The sequence below is a fragment of the Pagrus pagrus genome (genome assembly GCF_965226575.1).
Source record: "Pagrus pagrus genome assembly, chromosome: 20".
Lineage (NCBI taxonomy): Eukaryota > Metazoa > Chordata > Actinopteri > Spariformes > Sparidae > Pagrus > Pagrus pagrus.
The window spans coordinates 15,709,585-15,729,556 of NC_140207.1; the positions used below are offsets into that span (position 1 = coordinate 15,709,585).

The 19,972-nt window shown below is 43.3% G+C and overlaps 1 protein-coding gene across 3 annotated transcripts in view; it reads right to left on the reverse strand.

Moving 5' to 3' along the window:
* The window catches only part of zfhx4 (zinc finger homeobox 4), a 95,174-nt gene extending 85,644 nt beyond the window's left edge, over nucleotides 1-9,530 (reverse strand). The window contains exon 1 of one of the 3 annotated variants that reach the window (XM_084340482.1): nucleotides 9,465-9,530. The gene's annotated coding sequence lies outside the window, so the exon portion shown is untranslated. Of the gene's footprint in view, nucleotides 1-133; nucleotides 263-9,464 lie in introns of those variants that run through there. The other 2 variants (XM_084340483.1, XM_084340481.1) reach the window with 2 other exon arrangements.
* Nucleotides 9,531-19,972: the final 10,442 nt, after the last annotated feature.

A 19,972-nucleotide genomic window follows, 5' to 3' on the forward strand; every position in this document is an offset into this window, starting at 1 on the left:
ATAAATATGCAATCGTTAAAAAAAACAACAACTTCAAATTTACCTCCTCTTACCTCCTTAAAATCCCCCAAAAAGCATAAAGTATAATAAGCCATTGAAAGAGAAGAGAAATAAAAATGTAGACTCTCGGTACCTTTGGTATAAAACATTCCGTTTTTCTTCTTTTCTGTCTTTCTCTTGCTCAGTAGCGATCCGATAATAGCATATGGAAAGTGTTTTCAAAATGCCCAGATTTGGCACATTGTCATTGAAAAGAGAGGAGCGCAGTGATGCGGTGCTACAACAGGGGAAATGAGTTGCGGATTGGACGCAGCCCGCCTCGGTGCGGACTTATCCCACTTTAATTTAATATTCCGCAATCACACACACTAGTGATGGCATATAATTCAAGGAGATATTCAGAGGGAAGGAAATGCTTTTGTGTGTGTGTGCGCGCGTGTTTTTTTTTTTTTTTTTTTACACCACTTTATTTGATTAAGGAGAGAGGCAGCACAATATTGTGTCTTTTTCACCCTGTTTCCCCTCTTCTTCTCTGCCTTCCCCCCATCCCGAGTCACTTTTTTTAATATTCTTTTTTTTATACATGAAACAAAAATGTATTTATTTGTTTGCGTTTAGATCATTTATTTAAAAATCAACAACTCCGACTTCTTTAGCGCATCGGTGTCACACTGGAATCATCCCTAACATAAAATCGAGACCCATAAACGCTTGTTTGTAAAACACTGAACCCAAAATCAATGTATTGGGACATTTCAATCGATTATATAAACGAAAATCCATACGCAACATGAGACCGGTATCAGCCCACTCTTCCGCTCCCTTTTAAAGAGAGAGAGACAGAGAGGCAGAGAGGAGAGGGGGGGAGAGAGAGAGAGAGAGAGAGAGAGGGAAAAAAAGCAGAGAAGAGAAAAAAGAAACAAAGACTGTCAATGCAGCCCTTTGCCTCAGTCACTTAGATCAGGGCTTCTCCAACATTTTCATGTCAAGGACCCCCAAATGGACACACCTTATGCCAAGGGTCCCCATTTAATTGGATTTCGTCCCTGGGACTCCAAATATGGGTCCTTTTTTGTTGTTGTTGTTGTTGTTGTTGTTATTGATTCGGAATTGCATTGTAAACCTGCTGTAAGCGTGGCGCTAATGGCGATACAAGCGAAACCTTTGTTCAGACATGTGTTCTCTGATTGGAATAATTTCAGGTTAATGAAATCACAGTGCAATTAAACAATTTCTTCTTATTGCCAGAAGGAGGAGGAGGATGAGGAGGGGGGGTGGGGGGGGCCCTGCGTGGCCTTCGCGGACCTTTGAGGATCCTGGAGCCCCCACTTTCTGAGAACCACTGACTTAGATGTCAAAGTGCTTCCAGATGCACAATGATAGTGCAACTCCTGATGACAACAATTAGACAGAAAAATGCCCTAATCAAACTGGGCCACGCGGGATTAAGTTGCATTTCAAGGGTCAAGGGGAGCCGCTTCAGCACCCCGTCCCCCCCCCCCCCTCCTCCACAGCCTACACCCCTGTCTCCACCGCTGAAGATCACATTTCAGCAACTACACAACCTTCCCCAAGCAACAATCAAGCACTTCAGGGCCTATAATCAGGTATGCAAATTCCCAGGGAAAAGACTCGGACATGATAGCCGGTGCGCACCGTCAGATGAGCTATTGCATAAACTGTGCATTAATATGCAACATGATATGAAGGGGAGGGGGGGGGGGGCAGGAGAATGGGGGCAGGAGCAGGGGAGGGGGGGTAAAATAAGGAGGTGCCAATCATGTAAAATTTACATGGGACCACAGCTGCTAGGGCTCTCGAGCAGGAGGAAGAGGTGGGGGGGGAATTGAGAGGGAGGGGGGGGACTTAAGATTAGGAGACAGGGGAGTGAGGATGGGGTGGAGGTGCGGGGTGGTGGGTCCGTGCAGCCGCTGGTGCCACTCTGTTTATTTGATAAGAGCAATCGATGGCCCCTGACTGTAAAGTCTTTACCCAGATGCAGGCGGGGCAGGGGCTGCCGTGATATTGCTCCCGAGGAAGAACAAGTGTTGTGGCAAGCAGGGAGGAGGAGTAGAGGAAGAAGAGACACAAGGAGGAGAAGGAGGAGAAGGGTGACTTGGCAGACGTCGTCGCCCGCATTTCGGTCGCTGGCGAGAGGAAATCAACACACACACACGCGCGCGCACACACACACACTCAGAAACACACACCCTCCCCGCTCCCCATGTGTGCATCTCTCTCTCTCTCACACACACACCACTGCTGTTTCCATTCAGTCTCACCTCGCCCTCCTGCCCTCCTCCCACTTGGCCCTTTGGTCCTCCGATCTTTTTCATTGTTGATCCCTCTTTAATAGACACGCGTCCAGTGAGTGTCCTCCATACATGGACAGAGGAATAAAGAAGCCCCCCAAATCGGCCTCCTCGTCATGCCCCCCAACAAAAACACACCGAGGCGCCTCGAGCTCCGTTCAGCGCCAAATTCTATTGATTATCACTCAGATCCACATACACTTATAGACCTGTAAAGCTGCCGCGGATGGGAACAATAGCACCTGTGTGCTGCGTGCGCAAGGAAAGGAAAATTAATCGACAGCTGATCGAAATAACTCCAATGACTCTCAGTCAATTTGCCAACAATTTGCATATTTACTGCAGTGATAAATAAATGAAAATGAATTAAATATGCAACCTTGGTAAAATATTCTATCACACTTTCAGAGCATGTTATGAGAAATGCTAAATTGTGACGAATAAATAATAATAATGAGGATAATAACGCGTTGTTTTACGCACTGCCTTAAATAAATTATGGCCATAAAATATAAGTCGAATTAAAGCAATAAAAATGTAATTTGAAATCTAACAGAAGGCCTGCTATTTAATGGCCTCGTGAAAGTGAGGCTGCTCCACTGTATGTTGTCACATGTCTTATTAAAGCGCTTTCTTCATGACAACCCAGGAAGCTTGAACATGTCAATTTAGTGGTCCGAGAGGTCCTCTCCAGGAGCCCCCACTCTCCCTCTCTCTTGGGGGCTGTCACCCCTCCACCTCCCCACTCCACCATCCATCCATCCATGCCCCCCCCACCCTAACCCCCCCTACTCCTTTCCCTCTGACACTCAGTGGGCCATCCCAACACGGCAAATAACCCGGTCAGTAGCGAGAAGTCAGTTCTACAGCAACAGATTGACATCTCGACATCCAGGGGGAAAACGTCAGGAGCGTCTCATACAGTAGTCCGGGGATGGGCTTGTTACTCAAAAAGTAATGTATCCCACGACCTAACAGTAATATATTACAGTGGTCCACTACTTTTTGACAGAAGGCCTGTATTTGTGACGCTGCTTCTGCTAAAGCGTTTCTCCCGAAAAAAACAATGAAGATATTTTATTTTCTTATTTTGATTCCTATTTATAAAAAATGTCACGACAAGATTTTAAAATTATTCAGTTAAATTTTTAATAAAATCACTGACTTGATTGTTTTAATCAGTGATTTTAATTGTCACTGTAATTTGGACAAAAAGGTGGATATTCCCCTCGCCACTCGCTGTTTGTGTCGCAGCACGTTACAAAGCAAAGAGTGACCACCCTACACTGTTGTCAGCTGTGAGCTTGTACAGTCAGCCAGTCAGTCAGTCAGTCTCCTGCCTGGACGCCATCATCTATCAAGCCAACCAAGTCAACCGGAGGCGCAATGACCAATGCGTAAATGCGCACGGATTAGCGGATGCGGTTCAGACAAATTGGCAACGCTTGGAGCGAAAGAGAGAATAAAGAAAGAGAGAGGATGGAGGGGGAGAGAGAGGCGTCGTTTTTTGAGGTGTGCAGTGACCCTGAAAGATGCTTGTTGGCTTCTTCACTGCATTAGAGGAGTCCTTATGAGGGCTCTTCAGCCTCCTTTCCCAGTGTCCGTCATTAAACCAGATGACCGGGGTTCAAGCAGCCATTTCTGCAGACGACTACCCTGCCGAAGTGTCATTGAGCAAAACACTGAGTCCTTTCCAGCTTCAGATGCCTGTTCTGTGGGTGAGTCTGACCTCTGACCTTACCGTGTTGGGGGCAAAAGACAGAATATTTTCCCTATGGAGATCAACATGGTTTAACATCATTTTTTGTTAGAGAAAAAAATATAAAACAGCAGAAGCCAGTAATTATTTTTGAAGCTTAGTAAAGGAGATAATTTTTACTGTTCTTGGATATTAAAATTTAAATGAACTAATCTCTAATTTCCATCATTAATGGCTTGTTAAGATTTGTAAAATAAAAAAAAATTAGTAGAAAATGAAATGATTAAAAATTAAACAGCGAAGTGAATATGAGGAAATGTGAGAGCTTTTCACTTCCTCATCATTCATGTTAATTTCATACCTGCAAATTTAATACAATCTAGATTGATAGATGGATTGAGAGAGATTACTCTGCATTATAATGCAAAGTCAATATTGTTTTTACGGAATAAACTCCATAACTTGAACTAATTCATAATCAAACAAGCAAGGAAACTGTGGATAAGAGTGAAGTGGTGCAAACAAGCCGTCGACACACACACGCTCACACACACACACACACACATGCACACAAAGACACACACAAACACAGACTCTGTTATGTTTTCAATTTGGGTTGAAATGTAGACATTTTCCCTTGGTTGCATAACTGCCATCCGTATCGCCCCTCCCTTCAATTAAATGCTATTTCTCCCAAACAAAATGTCAGAATCATTCCACACAGGGTAGTTCAACAGTGATTTGTTCTGAAAGCTATGTGTCTTTCTCTGAGATGGTGTGCGCATTCGTGTGTGTGTGTGTGCGTGTGTGTGTGTGTATGTCTATGTCTGTTTGTGTGTCCTGACCTCAATTCTAACTGGGTTCACAAAGGGACGGAAAAAAGGTGCCTAAAAATACATTTAATTCACAATCAGCCCAACTGAGCTGAGAATGACAAATCCTTTTAGAACGCCCCACAGTGAGATGTAAGATTAGGAAACATAAACACACACACACACACACACTCTCTCTCTCTCTCTCTCACACACACACAGATATAGATATACATGTATGCGTGTAGTTGTGCAAACTACACACATGCAAGGACACTCAACAGAGGAAGGTAAAACACAATCACCTGCGGAAATACCAAAAGGAATGTTACCTGAAAATAATGTGCTCTTTAAAAAAATGTATTTTATAGACATGACCGTCCTGAAAACTCAAAATACCAGACACATTTTTACTTCATTGTTAAAGTGGATAAATATTGAAAGAATAATTTAAAGGACACTCAAATATTCTGTCCAGTTTGTTCTGATGAATATGTAATTTTCGTTCTCCTCCAAAGGTCATAATAATTCAACATTTTAGAGGCTTAAATGAATAATACAGGTTCATTTTTAAGCACGTGTTATTATCTTTGTACAGCTGTCCTCAGTGGAAAAATAGAATTAAATCAAAATACCGGAAAATCTTGTTCAGTAAAGAAAAAAATAAATAAAATGTAAAATAAACGCATTTTTATTTCGCTCAACACGACTTGTAACCAACGCTGCTGCGCTACAGCCGTTCATCTTTTTCCGTATGAACACCAGCGCGGACACCACTGGCTCAGAGAGAGTCCAAGATGGCCGCGCACCTGTCATGGAGGTGGATTGTCCTGATTATGTATGGAGATCACCTCAAGGCCGCGGTAAGCTACTGAGAGCATGCACACCTCGAGTTGCTGGTTCAACGCCGGTCAAAAGCCTGTCGTTTTAAAACCGCTGACTGCCCTTTAGAAAGAAAGGATAAACCCTGGTGGTGTCTTCTCTCTCTCTCTCTCTCTTTCTCTCTCTCACACTTCCTTTCTCTTTCTCTCCATTGCCCTCTCTCTGTCTCTCTCTCTCTCGCCCCCTCTCTCACATCAGAAGCGCTGAAATGCACCCCAGGGCCAAATCGCACAGAACAACCCCTCTGAGCCAGAGAAAAAAGCTGGAATCCGTTTGCCCTGATATTTCACCAGCACCAGCCAGGAGCGAGGGGAGAGGGAAAGACAGAGGGAGAGAGAGAGAGGGAGAGAGAGAGAGAGAGAGAGAGGGGAAAGAGACTGGGGCAGAGAAAAAGGGATAGATGGGAAAACTGCAGACCAGGGCTGTATTTATTGGGGGTGTGAGTGCCGCGCTGTAGGCTGTGGGATGGTCGGGAGAGTGCAAGGTGTTGCTGTTAGGTGTGGTTGGGTTTTACAGAGAGGGAAGAGCATGCATAGATAGGATGGTGGAGGGGAAAAAAAGAGGGAGAGATGGAAGGATTGGTCATGCGCAAGGTAAGAGAGAGGCTTTGTTTGATTGTATGTGGGAGGGGGGTGAGGGGATGAGAGGGAGGGGGCTGAAGCTGTCGTCTGTGGGGTTATTATTATTGCAGGCAATCTTTGTGTGTGTGTGTGTGTGTGTGTGTGTGCGTGCGTGTGTGTGTGTGTGTGTCTAAGAGAGAGGAGGAGAGATGAGGAGATATGAGATTCAGCTGCGGGGTCATTATTTTTTTCTGACGCATGTCACGAGGCTAAAGGAAGAGGCTTGGAGTCACACTTTGATGACATCACTCATTACGCAAGCTCATTTGCATACTTAACAAGAATGTGACAGCAGGTACCGGCCGAAGCGTTGACAAGTGCGTTTTGGCCACCTATTGGTGTATCGATTCCAGTGCGAGGGCTGCACTCAAGTACAGTAACGCGGCATCCGGTGCAAACACACGCAAAACACAAGCAAGGCCTCGCTGATTAACATCTCTGCCCACTATCTCAATAATAACTGCGGGAAGAACAGACCACCTTAACGGCGTAGAGGGAAGTGATAAGGGGGGGGGAAAAAAGGCAGAAAATATAAAAGGATATATGGTTTAAATGAAAGAGAGATTAGAGGAGCAGAGTGGGAGAGAGGAGCATTTTTTGCCATTTCACCCAGTTTAATAGGAGGACAGTTAATGGGCCTTTTTTATCGGGCGCAGGCATCAATCAAGAGGTGTCAGGCGGCCGCTGGATCTGGGCTGTGGTCCTCTTCACAGATGACTGATTAGCAAGCCAAAATCACCAGATCCATCTTCCGACGGTCACTTTTATTACAGTCATTTTTAAAGTGACAGCAACCTGCCTTGTCTCACAACACTGGCCACCGCATATATATTCTCATCTCCCACCCCCCCTCTTTCTTTTTCCCCTCTCTGCATCTGTCTTCCTCTCTCGCTCTGTCGCTGGGTATTTGGTCAGTCGCTCTTCTGTTGTTTCTTCACACTCACCCCCCCCCGCTCCTTCTTTTAACTACTTTTATCTGACTTTCTTTCTGTCTCTCCTATGCCCACCACCACCACCACCGCCGCCCCCTGTGGTGTGTACGGTGCTACACGTACTCTCACTCTGCTGGGCAGGTGGAGGGGAAGCAGGGTCAGGGAGGTGTGGAGAGAGACAGGGGAGAAAGAGAGTGGGGGGAGAAAATAAGACCCCCTCCTCTTCCATTGTCTGAAGGGTGTGTTCTGAATCCTTATATCGTTGGCTCTCCAGAGATGGCGAGAAATTCGTTTTGCACAGTTCCCCCCGCTGTCTTACATTGGAGGAGGAATTCTCCATTCCCAAGCACAAGATGAATGTAAATGAAACAGTTTCGGCTCCGAGTGTGTTGGTCACAGCTGCGTTTACGTGGCTGCACTCAGCAGACGGCATTTTAAAGAAACAGACAGGGTGACATTAAAGTTGGAGGCCAGGGAGTGTTAAAATGCGTATTTGGGGGCCAGGATGTAATAATATGTTGCTGGGAAGGGGTGTCAGGAGACTGTCTTGGGGTAGAAATTTGTTTTGGAGCTTGTCAGTCAGATTTCTCATCATTTCCTGCCTCCGTTTACTTACAGGCTGCGTTCAAAATAAATCACTGCATCAAATAATCATCGCGCAATCATTCAAAATGGCAGCTGAGCTATGTTTACCCAACGGTTTGCACACATGTGTGTGTATGAGAGCGAGTGTGTATGAGGCCAGGCTCTAAAGAGCACTCCTGTGTCTTGGCAGGAGATATGCTAATCGCAACTGACATCAATCTGAAAAACATCAGCCGAAGTAACATGTGTCTAAGATTACATTTACAACCTTCTGAGCAAAGAGGGACAGCGCGCGCGCACACACACACACACACGCAGACAAACACACACAGTGAGGGAAAAGTGGGTCAGGTAAAACAAGCAAACGTATTTCAGAGACAGCCTGCCATTTGCGATGTCCTCAAAAAACAACTGATTGAACAGCTTGTCGAAACATTAAGGCTCAAATTTGAAAGCTTTGGAGTCGTCTTAAACACAGAGGATTATTCTATTAAACAAATGTGTCCTTTGTTTTTCCACTGCCCCGCTTAAATACTGAATGCTTTTAATAAAGAGACACAAAAAAAGCTATTACGCAGACGTTTAAACTTAAGGTTATGAGTTCCTTCCTTTGTTTTTTAAGAAGGGGTGGAGGGAATACGTCATTTTTTTTGAACGTTTTTTTTTTCGTCGGGCTGTGATATGCATTAGAAGACAACCTAGGTCACATTTTACAGTGAAGCACCTGAACATCAGAGCGACTCAAGCGGGTGTAAAATATGTGTCCTGCTAAAACCCATTTGGATGGGAGCCTTAGATGTGTGTGTGTTGAGGGGCAGATAGGCAGAGAGACACACAGGAAATCATAGTAATGGTGCTAGCAGCTGTGGGTTCATAAGTGAACACATACGACTGTGGATATACTGGATCGGTCTTCCCCTAAGCTTGAGATCAGATGTGTGTGTGTGTGTGTGTGTGTGTGTGTGTGTAGAAAAGAGGCTTTCATGTCTCTGCGTTATGAAGTCTCCATTTCAACTTTAAACTCTTACATACGCACGTAAACACTCAAGAGTCATTTGTCTCAACTGGAAAGCATCAGAATTGAGAGGACAAACTTTTCCTATCATTAGTGTCTTCCTCTTTCTTCCTCTCCCTCTCACACACACACACTCATACACACATTTTGAGTCTGTCTGGAGGGCAGCGGGGCACTCAGGGGTCTGACAGTGAATTCGTCCCGAACATCCGCCAATGAGAGATCGCTGCAGTATTTTACGCTAGAAACGTTTGATGACAAGCAGTAACTAGCGTGAAATTCTCCCTAGATTAAATGTCCTAGGAGTTGTATTCCCATCCGGCACATACACACATCTGTGAGCTTGTGAGACTCCACACGGACACACACACACACTCGCACACACACATGCGCACACACAAGCTGTAAACCTCAGTCAGGGTATACCTCTCGGCAGGGGGGAAGGCACAGGAAACAAATATAAATCCTGAGACGCGCACACACGCACACACACACATGCGGACATACAGTACACTCATGCACAGACAAAAGTCCCATGCACACACACTGACAGGAGCGGACATATATACTGTATATATACTGCATAAATACAGAAACACTAACTTACTCACAGGCGTTCAGACTGGAGACACACCGGGGGGCAAATCATAGCAGGAGACTTGTAGCGTGTTTGGCTGATTACCAGTCGAGCAAATAGCAGAGAGAGCATGCTCACACTGCCACCTCCATCCTCCTACACATGCACAAACACACACACACACACACACACACACACAACACCTGTTTCTTTGTGAGGTAGTCAATGTGCTGATTATTATAATCATCATAAGTTATTTTCTTTTTTCTTTATTTTTGGTCTTAGCTGTAGAATGATTTATATTTGACCTCACCAGGCACAAAAGACACAAAATTACTCAGTTAGACAGGTGACACTGAAGAGGGGATCAAAATTAAGGGGTGTTTATACAAAGTGATTATTGGCGTGTTTTGATGAAAGAAATTACCTGATTCTAAATAAAGGCACAGTTGTTCACTTTCTCAGATTTCGGAGAAATTGATTCTCTCTCCTCATCCGGGTTGACGGATGAGGAGAGAAGTGCAGAAGGAAAGCGGTGACAGAGTGAGGGATAGATTGAGGGAAACAGAGAGAAGAGCAAACTGCTGGAGTTAACTTTCAGCAGATATATGGCATGGATTTTTGGGAGGTCTGTCAGTCGTGCCCACACTGTAGAGCTCTCCTGCATGTGTAGAGCCTCAGACTCTGCGACGACCTGCGAGGCAAGGGTCACGCGACGACGGAGCTAGCAGAGGGTATCTGCGGGCTAGTTTTCGGCAGCCTTGCTAGCTCGTTTGCTTGTGCTGAAGAAGAGGGACAACTGCAGTTGAAAAACTTAGTTAGTAAAACTCCATTGGGTAAGGGATTTTAAAAAAATGTTGTTCACCTCTATTTAGATGTCAAATTCTGATTAAAAAATGATGCAAAAAATATTTAACTATAAATAATGTTATTAAAGAAACTAACAAACACTTGTCGCAAGGCAACTTCTCTCAAAAATATATTACATGCATAGTAAATGTTCATGCAAAGATTTGGGTACCATGTGTGGGTCTGTCACTAACACATTACTATAGTAACATTTTAAAAACAAAAACTCGCATGGTCAGTGCAGGTCAGCTGGCAGCAATCATGCTAGCAGATTAGCTCACTAGCGGTAACGCTAGCTCGGCCATTGCGGTCCGTTGGGAGTCTCCCACGGAGAGGCGTAGAAGCAGAGTTGGCTCGGATTCAGACCATGTGAAATGCATAAGCTGTATTTGAAAATAATTAAATTCTATATGGTGAGAACCTTATCCAACAACCTACTGTGGTCTGTCTTTCTCCTCGTTCCTTTACTCTGTATACCTCTTCTGTATTTGTATCTTTTTATAGCTTTGTATCCCTTTACGTTCCCCTTCAGTTTTCCCCGCTGTTCAATTTGATTTTGAATACTCTAATAGGCTGATTACACAGGACTACAGAACTGCCTCGCAACCCATTAGAATATTTTATAATGAAAATTGTGTTTTAATCAGTTTTGCATTACTTTCCATTTAACATTTAGTCAATCTTAAATGCCTGACTTGGTTTTAATATTTCAAATGACACGTCATACACAGTTTGAATAGCTTAAAAATGTGAAAGTGGAAAAGAGCATCCGTTTAGCCGAGTTTGGAGCATAATCAAATCAAGAAACAGTATATACATCACGATAAATTTAATAAATGTTCACCACGCTGGGGCAATTTCATATATGCAGTACGTAATGCCTCCTGGTTCTTATGCAAGGTTTCCTGCTGTTCTCATGCAGGCAAAAGTCGAGGCGGAGTTTGGGGAGGTCAGGCGGAGGTAAGCCTAAATAAAGTCTCTAACTGGGCTGCTTTACAAGCCTTAGTTAAAGATATTGATTCAGTCATAAAAAAGCAACATTCTGCTTAGCGAAGAGAAAGTTGCAGTTTACAGCTTGTATGTTCATATCATCTCCTGGCATGTGTTTCCCTTACCGCAGTTATGTGCTATAATTACATTAGACTTATGACCTTTCAGAAGAGCGGGAAGGAGCAAAAAAAAAAAAAAAAAGAAAAGAAAAAAATCCTTGAACATCTTAATTCGATCCGTTTCAAACAACAGAGGCCGATTTTGGGAGAGGAGGAGGAGGCTGCACACATAACATATTACAAGGAGAGCGGTGCCAGCTAAAGCGGTGCCCTGTTTTTTATTTTCACTTCATATTCTTCAATGAAAGGTTCTTTTGTTGTCTACTGGCTGATTGACTTTAATGAGAAACATTCCATTGTACAAAACGTTGTTTTTTTACAAACTGAACTTTGTGTTCCTCTTACTTGTTTTCAAATTAGATTCAAAAAAGGGACCCGGTGGCGGAGGCGGGGCCCCGGCCGTCTTGGGATCACAACAAACATGATACACACACGAGCACGCCCGAGTCATTCATACATACTCACACACAATGCTTTAATCCCTTATCCTTTCCACTCCAAACTGTGTTATCGGCTGTAAAGAGAATTCAAAAAGCGTGACTATGACAGAGAAGGAGGGAAAGCAATATTTAGAGGAGGAAGGGGAGGGATGAGAGGACAGGATAGAGGATTTTGTTCTAACTATGCAACAGTATTCAACTTTATACTCTCACGGTATTAAACATGGTTCAGTTATAAGGCTGCAAGAGCGTGTGTGTGTGTGTGTGTGTTTGTGTGTGTGTGGTATCGACAAACTCAGCCCTTGATCTGTGAAGAGGAGGTGATGGTGTCTTAAGAGTTGGTTGTGCACAAATTGTGTAGATTTAACCACTGGAAACAATCATGTAGTGTTTGTGTGTCAGTGTGTGTGTGTGCGTTTGTGTGTGTGCTCGCGCGCGTGTGTGTGGATTGAGCTACTGAAAGCAATTCCTCAGAATAACCGGTGAGTTGGACTACCTGCTGGCATGAGCTAAGCTGTAGATCGATAACAAGTGTTAGTGCGTGTGCGTCTGTATATGTGAAAGTGTTTGTCGTATGTTTATGTGTGTGTGTAGGGGTGGGTGGGTGGTTTGTGGGTGCGGGTGTGCATACAGTATGTGTGTGCTGAGGCATTGTACAGTTACTGGAACACTTACTATATTTGGCTCCCTCAATGCAACATCAGGCTTTATGAAAGCGATCCATCTGTATCGTGCGGCAATAAATTTCCATCAGCCGACAATTTGGTAAGTGAAACTAACAAGTGTTTCTAAATTCTTTATAAAATTACACCTCGGCTCGAACAGATTAGATGTTACAAACAACATTTAGGTCAATAATACAGTTTAGAAAACACATCGGATCAATACGCGCGCACACACACACACAGACAGAATCAGTTGCCATGGCGTCTGTATGCTTTTTGCATGTTCCTGTCACACCGGTGACGTGCGAGTCATGTGCTGAAGGGCATGGTGACCCAAGCAGCCAGCAGCCTTTCCTCAGGGGTGACACGTCCATTACGCTCTAACAACAGGGACAGCCGGCGTCAGAGGCCCTGTTCAACCTAAAATCAGGCTCTGACAGCGTCTCTCTCCGGCGCTCGTCTGCACGGCGCTGCCGCGGCTGCTCCTGTATCGCCGAGAATCATTTTCGAAAAAAGACTTTCAGCACATGTTTGAATTTCCTCTGCATAATTTCAATAGGTGTCATGGGTGCAGTGTTCATGAAACATGCAGAAGGCCCTGGAAACCTTCAACCTTTTGGCCTTTACTTTTCGGCTCGTTGCTGCCAAGCTTAGCCGCAGGCAAATAAAATGCACAGTCATGTGATATTACAGAATATATTATAAGAGCGTATAGGCCGTGATCAGATAGGACAGCTGAGTGAGTGCTGCTAGTGCGGCCAAGCTGCACGAGGTCTGATAGGTGCTCAGGCTTAATCAATGCATTTGGCAGTGTGGTTGCATTTGGCAGTGTGGTTGCATTTGCAGCGGTGGAGGAAGATTTGGATCAGAATGGTTTATACATAAATGACTGCTATTGCTGCTTTACTACACATAAAGTTAATACACATATAGAAATATGTCAACGATTGATGTGATTATATATATATTATTTAAAAAGAAAAGTTATGTAGATGAAGCTTCACTATGTATTTTGAGGACATAGGATCGACGTTAAACTCTAGAAGGTGACTAAAGGTTTACGTTACTCACATGAAAACTGTACGCTGATTACTCCAACTGCTGTGAACTTTCCCTCTGTCTCAAACAGTGAAGGCTGATGGAAACATTTGTTAATCCTAGCCATCCAAAAAAGTCTGTATCCAAATCCTCCATCGCTCACTTTGGAGGAGATGCAAAAGAACAATTGAAAACAACTGATGAAAACATTGTGAACACGCTGATAAATTGCGCAGCCATGCTTACGAGCGTGGAAGAAAAACATGTCAGAGTTGTTTAAAAAATACTGTACCGTGTGTTTACAGTGTCACATCCCATACCATGAAACAATTACCACCCTTTAATTGGTGTGTTTCTAATTATTGAAAAAGAAGGTTTCAACTTCAGCGAGATGTTGCGGCATTATTACAGCGCTACATAAAATAAACAGCCAAAATATGAAACAGATTAAAATATCTCTAACTTTATCCCCCTGATAGGTTGTTAGTATTCTGGTGAGCATGTCTCTGTGCAAGAAGAAAAAAAGTTGATATGTCTGGTCTGACACTAAACATAATCACTCCCTGAAAACAAGGGGGAAGAGTTTTGAAGCCCTTTTTGATGTAGGCAGCAGCTTGGAGTCAGTAATGAGGATGTTGATTTTGTTCTGATTATAGAATTGCTGGCCTGTTTGTTGATATTGCTCAGCTGTGTCCCTCCCTCCCGCTGAGCAACATGGACACCAACTGCCAAACATGTGAATTAAAATTACTTACCATCCAATTAGTCACACGGCTCACACTCGGATCAGAAAATGTTCAGCACAACAAGAGATCAAATTCAGATTTTTTGGACTAAGACCTTGCAGTTGCTTATGCATGTCTCTGCAAACCACGGAGACATTCATATACATTGTATCAACATCTATACAATGTGTATCGTATTACGTTCGGAATACATGTACAAGAGCTGACTTTCTTATCATGAGGGGGAGGGTGGTGGTATGATAGCGAGGCGAGATGGCTGCCTGGCGACAGACTACCACTTCCATCACAAGACCATCCTTCACTTCCTGTTTCAAACGACAACATTGGATAACTTGAGCGAATGTTGGGACATTTGGCAGATATCTTTGCTGCAATGAAACTGTATTTTTTAGCAAGATTCTGGGACATAATTAGACTTCCTCACCGGGTATTTCTAGCGAGATGTTGGGACATTTTCCAGCAACAAAGCCGGGTATTTTTCACGCGACTTTGGGATTTTTTGCAGCTGTCCAAGCAGCAACAAAAAGACAGGCCGTCTTTGTGGCAACAAAACCAGGTACTTTTAGCAGGATGTTAAGCCATTTTCCTGCAACAAAACCAGGTATTTTAAAGCCACAACATGATCTTTTCCTAACCTTAACCAAGTGCTTTTTGTTGCTTAACCTAACCAGACCTTAAGTACAGCATTGTCACATCAAATTGAATATTGAAACGTAAGAAATGTAAAGTTGAAATGTAAAGTTTCATATCAGGGGTTTGCAGAAACAGAAATGCCAGCATTTATTCTGGTGATTGGGTCAGAGGGAGGTCCAACTTTGGTACCGAGATATATTAAGAGACAGTAAAAGATTATGAGACCATTTTTCTCTGTGAATTATCTCCGCAAAAATGTTTGGATAAATTCAGACTTGTTGGACGCTGCAAGGAATATACTGGGAAGAAGCTGATAATGTCATCTAGAATCTGTTTATTTATGTTAAACCTTTCATCCTTCATACACAAACATACCCTTGTTGAACTCTGCTCTGACCTACTGGCAACTCTAGATGATTGTACACATCCATTCTGTTTATAATCTACAACCTCAAAGGAAGCAAATACACCATCCCCGATCTCTTGCACATGCTGCGGATTTCAAGATGCACTCAAAAAGCAGCAGAAACAACTCATACACCCTCAAACCCTCTTAGTAAAAATGCTAAAAATCTGAGCACTCCCATTATACATAATTTAGGGGAATCTATATTCATAGAAGTGCGAGGCGTGTTGTGCTCAATGAGGTAAAACGCCCCTGTGTGGCTAATGGAATGGCCTGAGTTGCGTGATTGAGTGAAATGTGCTGGAAAGATTGGGAGGAATTTTAGTGCAGATAAATAAAGAGAAGATTCTGCTTTTTACTGGGCGTCAGCATTAATGCAGCATCTCCCCAGGTGATCAACACATTCAGATGGGGAGATGGAAGAATGGAGAGAGGAAGTGATGGGGGGAGACAAAGAGAGGGAGACAGATAGAGAGACAGAGAGTGAGAGCGCGAGAGAGGACACTTTAAGAAATGGCCTGCCTCAATCCTACTCCACATGCACAAGGGCCATAGTATAGCATCTCATATATCATCATAATGTTACCATTGGAAGGTTCAAAGGAAGGGAAAAAAAGGGAGTGAAAAAATTGGTCTTCGCAAATTCAAAGTCAAAATAACCAAGGGACATTATGAAGCTTCTACAGTAGATGACTTGAGAAGGCCAGGCCTGTCACAAGCATTTTTTTCTCCTTTTTTCTCTTCTTACCTTCCATAATTTTACGTCAAATGCGAGCGGGCAGCCCTTTCTTTTCACCTCCCACTCTCCACATCCATTACCTTTGGAGAGATGCAAAGTGAACATTTCAATTGGATTGCAATGGCCAGTTAGCGCTGCTTTGATCCCCACTCTGCTCTTTGAGGGCTCCATTGTTCCTGATTTGCTGGCTTGATTTGCCTGCCTGTGGATAATGGCCGAGGAGCCACAGTCTGGGCTTCTCCCATCAACCCATTGCTCCTTATCATGGGTCTGAAGCTCAAAACATATATGAATTACTGTGATATACCCTTATGGTATGGAGCCCCTCATCCTCGGTCATATACCATGTGGAGTGGGCTGCACTGATACTGTAATGCAAACTATTCCTCAGCCTACAGTACGGCACTGACTCAGGTATTCAATCCCAGTTTACACCAAACACATGGGCGTAAATTCCCCAGATGCCCCACACTGGTGCTTGAATGGAGGCCGGTAATACTAAGAAGTGGCAGTTACAATTTTGTCCGACCACATGGTCCTTCATCTCATCAATCAAACGCTGACACAGTAAATTGGTGCAGAGGTGACTTTAAGTGTGCGGCAGTTTCTTCTTTATCCTTTAGATTGTTTGAATTCGGGGGTTAGCGTCACCTTTGAGAGTAAAGCAGAGCGATATGCATGTTGTCTGAATGCTTCTCACATTCTTTCATCTATTGAACTACGTCTGGTCTATTTTAGCAAAGTCAAGCAAAGTCTCTCTTTTTTGTCAATGAGCACAATTGTATTCTTATGATCAAAGCTACAGCCTTTTTCCAGAGTTTGATATATTATAAAACATGTGTTGAGTTGTTCTAGGTAAGCCTAATAAGCTATGGCACCAGCCTAGAGCTGCAACAATTGATCAAGTAATCAATTTGTTGGCAAAAATTAAATTAATTGCCATCTTTTTGATAATTGAGTGATCGGTATGGATATTTATTTATTATAAGAAAAATGGTAAAAGATTATCTGATTCCAGCTTCTTTAATGTGAACATTTTCTGCTTTCTTCACTCCTCTATGACAGAAGACTAAATATTTTTGGCTTGTGGACAATACAAGACATTTGAGGACGCCATATTGGGCTGTGGGAAACACTGAGAGACATTTTCCACATTTTTTTTGCAATTTTTAGATCAAACAACTGATAGGTTAATTCAGAAAATAATCGACAGATTAATCCACAAGAAAAGTTATCGTTAGTTGCAGCCCTACTTCAGCATTCACCTCGGTGATCACTGATACAATCTCAGTTCATCATTTTGAGGCTGTGCAAGCACTACATTTCTGTTTTCAGTTGGTTTATCTTTTTTATATTTATTTAAATAGACCCATTCTTACACTAAAAAATGTGAATCAATTACCATGATCTAACATTATTCTCCAGTTTACTTCTCTTACATGTAAACTCCCAAATAAACTCTGCCTTAATATACATAAAATACTTACAGGTCTGACCTAGTGCAGTGTGAATAACAGTAATTCAGCATTCTGCTACGGAGCAGTGCAGAAAATTCAGTGCATTTCCACTTGCATGTATTTAATATCAACGCAGACTTTTCCTGAAGGTGATCATTGACCAGCTTTGCTCTCATTTACACATTTGATTGCCTGTCTGAGACTTTAAAAACAGCAATTGCTAGGGCCTCGCCTCTATCTGTCTACCCCCCCGTGCCCCACCTTAAGATAACTTTACTGCAGCGCGCGTACAGAGAGAATGCAGGGAGAATTTGCTCAAGTGTCTGGTCTCCTCCCAGATACAAATGAACAATTTGTTTTCCATTTCTTTCCAAACCTTCATCTAAGCCTTTCTGCTTTGAAGTAGGGAGTGCAAAGGGAGGAGAAGGGTAGGAGAGGGGGGCCACAGATTGTGCGATACTGTGTTTGTCTTCAAAGAGTTCCGACTTGCTTACAAATGCACCGGCGAGTACAACACCTTCAAGGTGAAATTGATAAATCTGGTGGTAAGCTCTTTCATGGCAATAATAAGACGAATTTGTAGAAAGGGGCATGGATTTTTTAGATGCAAATGTTGTCAAACACCACCAGGCGAAAAACTAAATTGAACTGTGCCAAGTAGATAAGAATATTTTGAAAAAGCACAGAGGTCCATAATTACATTCATGAACAATATGAAATGAGCCTGGCACAGCTTAATCATGGCTGATGTAGTGTTTCATACTTTCTGCACTGGAAACATCCAGTGTTTGGCCTTTGATCACCGCCAAAGTTGTCCATCTTCAATGAATTTCATATTTCTGAAATATCCACAACGTCTTTCCTTTTACATATCAAACACATGATCTTATTGTAGTCATTCAGACAGAAACTTTCCAGAGGCACACAGACTGAGCACAAACAAACAAGCCACGAGGAGAAAAAAAAGCAAAAACATAAAAAAAACAGAGAAAGACAAAGAGAAAAGGGAGAAAACTCATCAGTTGTCCATCTGGCGGATGACATCCTTTGTACCCTCTCTGTCATTTCTTTCTCATCTGCTAGGATGGACAGAATCTCCCCTCTCTCCCTCTCTGGGATGACTGCTTCACTCAAGTCCCTGGAGACACCTTTTTCCTCTGTCTCTCTCTCTCCCGCTCCTCTCCCCTCTCTCTCTCTCTCTCTTCCTCTCAGTGGCTGCTATTTTCCTGAAACTTTATGAATTAGTTACAACCCTTTTTTCTTTCCTCACCTCCTCTCTTACTTTCTCATCTCAGCCTGGACGCGAATTCAACACCTGCCTCTAGACAAACTGTCCGTCTCTCTGTCCATCTGTCTGTCTACGGCTACCCTCCCCCCCCTTTTTTCTCAATGCCTGTCTGGCCCAAAAGCTCCCTGGGAAAAATACAAGATGAAATTGAAAAAAAAAAAAAAAAAAAAAATTATATAGATATATTTTTTTCGAGAAAAAAGTTAGCGCTCTCGCATTCGTAAATGAAATGCAGCTGTGGATCGAATGGCCTCACACCCCCCCCTCTCCCTCCTACTCCCTCTAAGATTGGGCAGACACAGGGGGTGGTGTGTATGCGTGTGTGCGTATTTGTGTGTCCAACTCCTTTGTGACCGCTTTCCTGAACCCGAACCCTCCCTTGCACAGAGGGAAATGGCGGACTGTGGCAACGACAGGGCAGTTTTACAGTGCACCGGGCTGAATGTTAAACTTATATTTAATGTATGACATTTCACACAAATCATCCGGCCACAGACATGACCCTGGGGTATTCCGCAGATTGCTTTTTCAGTGCCTCAGCAACTGTGGAATTATTCGTCCCAGAGAGAGAGGGAGAGAGAGAGAGGGAGGGGGGGAAAAAAGCCTTTGAGTTTGGCGAAATGATCGCCCTCTCACTGCTCTGGCCATCCCAGACTGGAAGCTCGCTCTCTCTCCCTCTCTCTTTTCTCTGTGATATCATGATCGCAGGGCTGTGCCAAATTGAAAACATCTTGGCAGTCTGGAGGCTGTATGAAATAACCATATATTATGTGTAGTATAACACCCGATTGGATAGCAAAACAATTATGCTGTTTTGCAGTCTCAAAAGATTCCTTGCACACACCCCCCCTCAACCCTCCTCTCCCTTCATTTCTATGTAAAAATCTTCAGAGGGGAGTGTGAAAAATTATCTGAGATTTGTAAATTGGAGTTGGATTTTTAACCCCGTGCCCCCTCCCAGAATCTCGTCTGATATGAATAAGTTGACAACAGTTTATATGTACACACCCCAGCATGTCCATCTGTACGGATTATGAAAAACGCTGTAAATATCCCGTATTCGATTCCCCTCTGTGAGGCGTTTCTTTTGCACCGACACGATATGGAAATAGTGGCAACCACAATAAGAGTTCATGAATACGCAGTGAGGAGGGCCCTAACAGCCCCA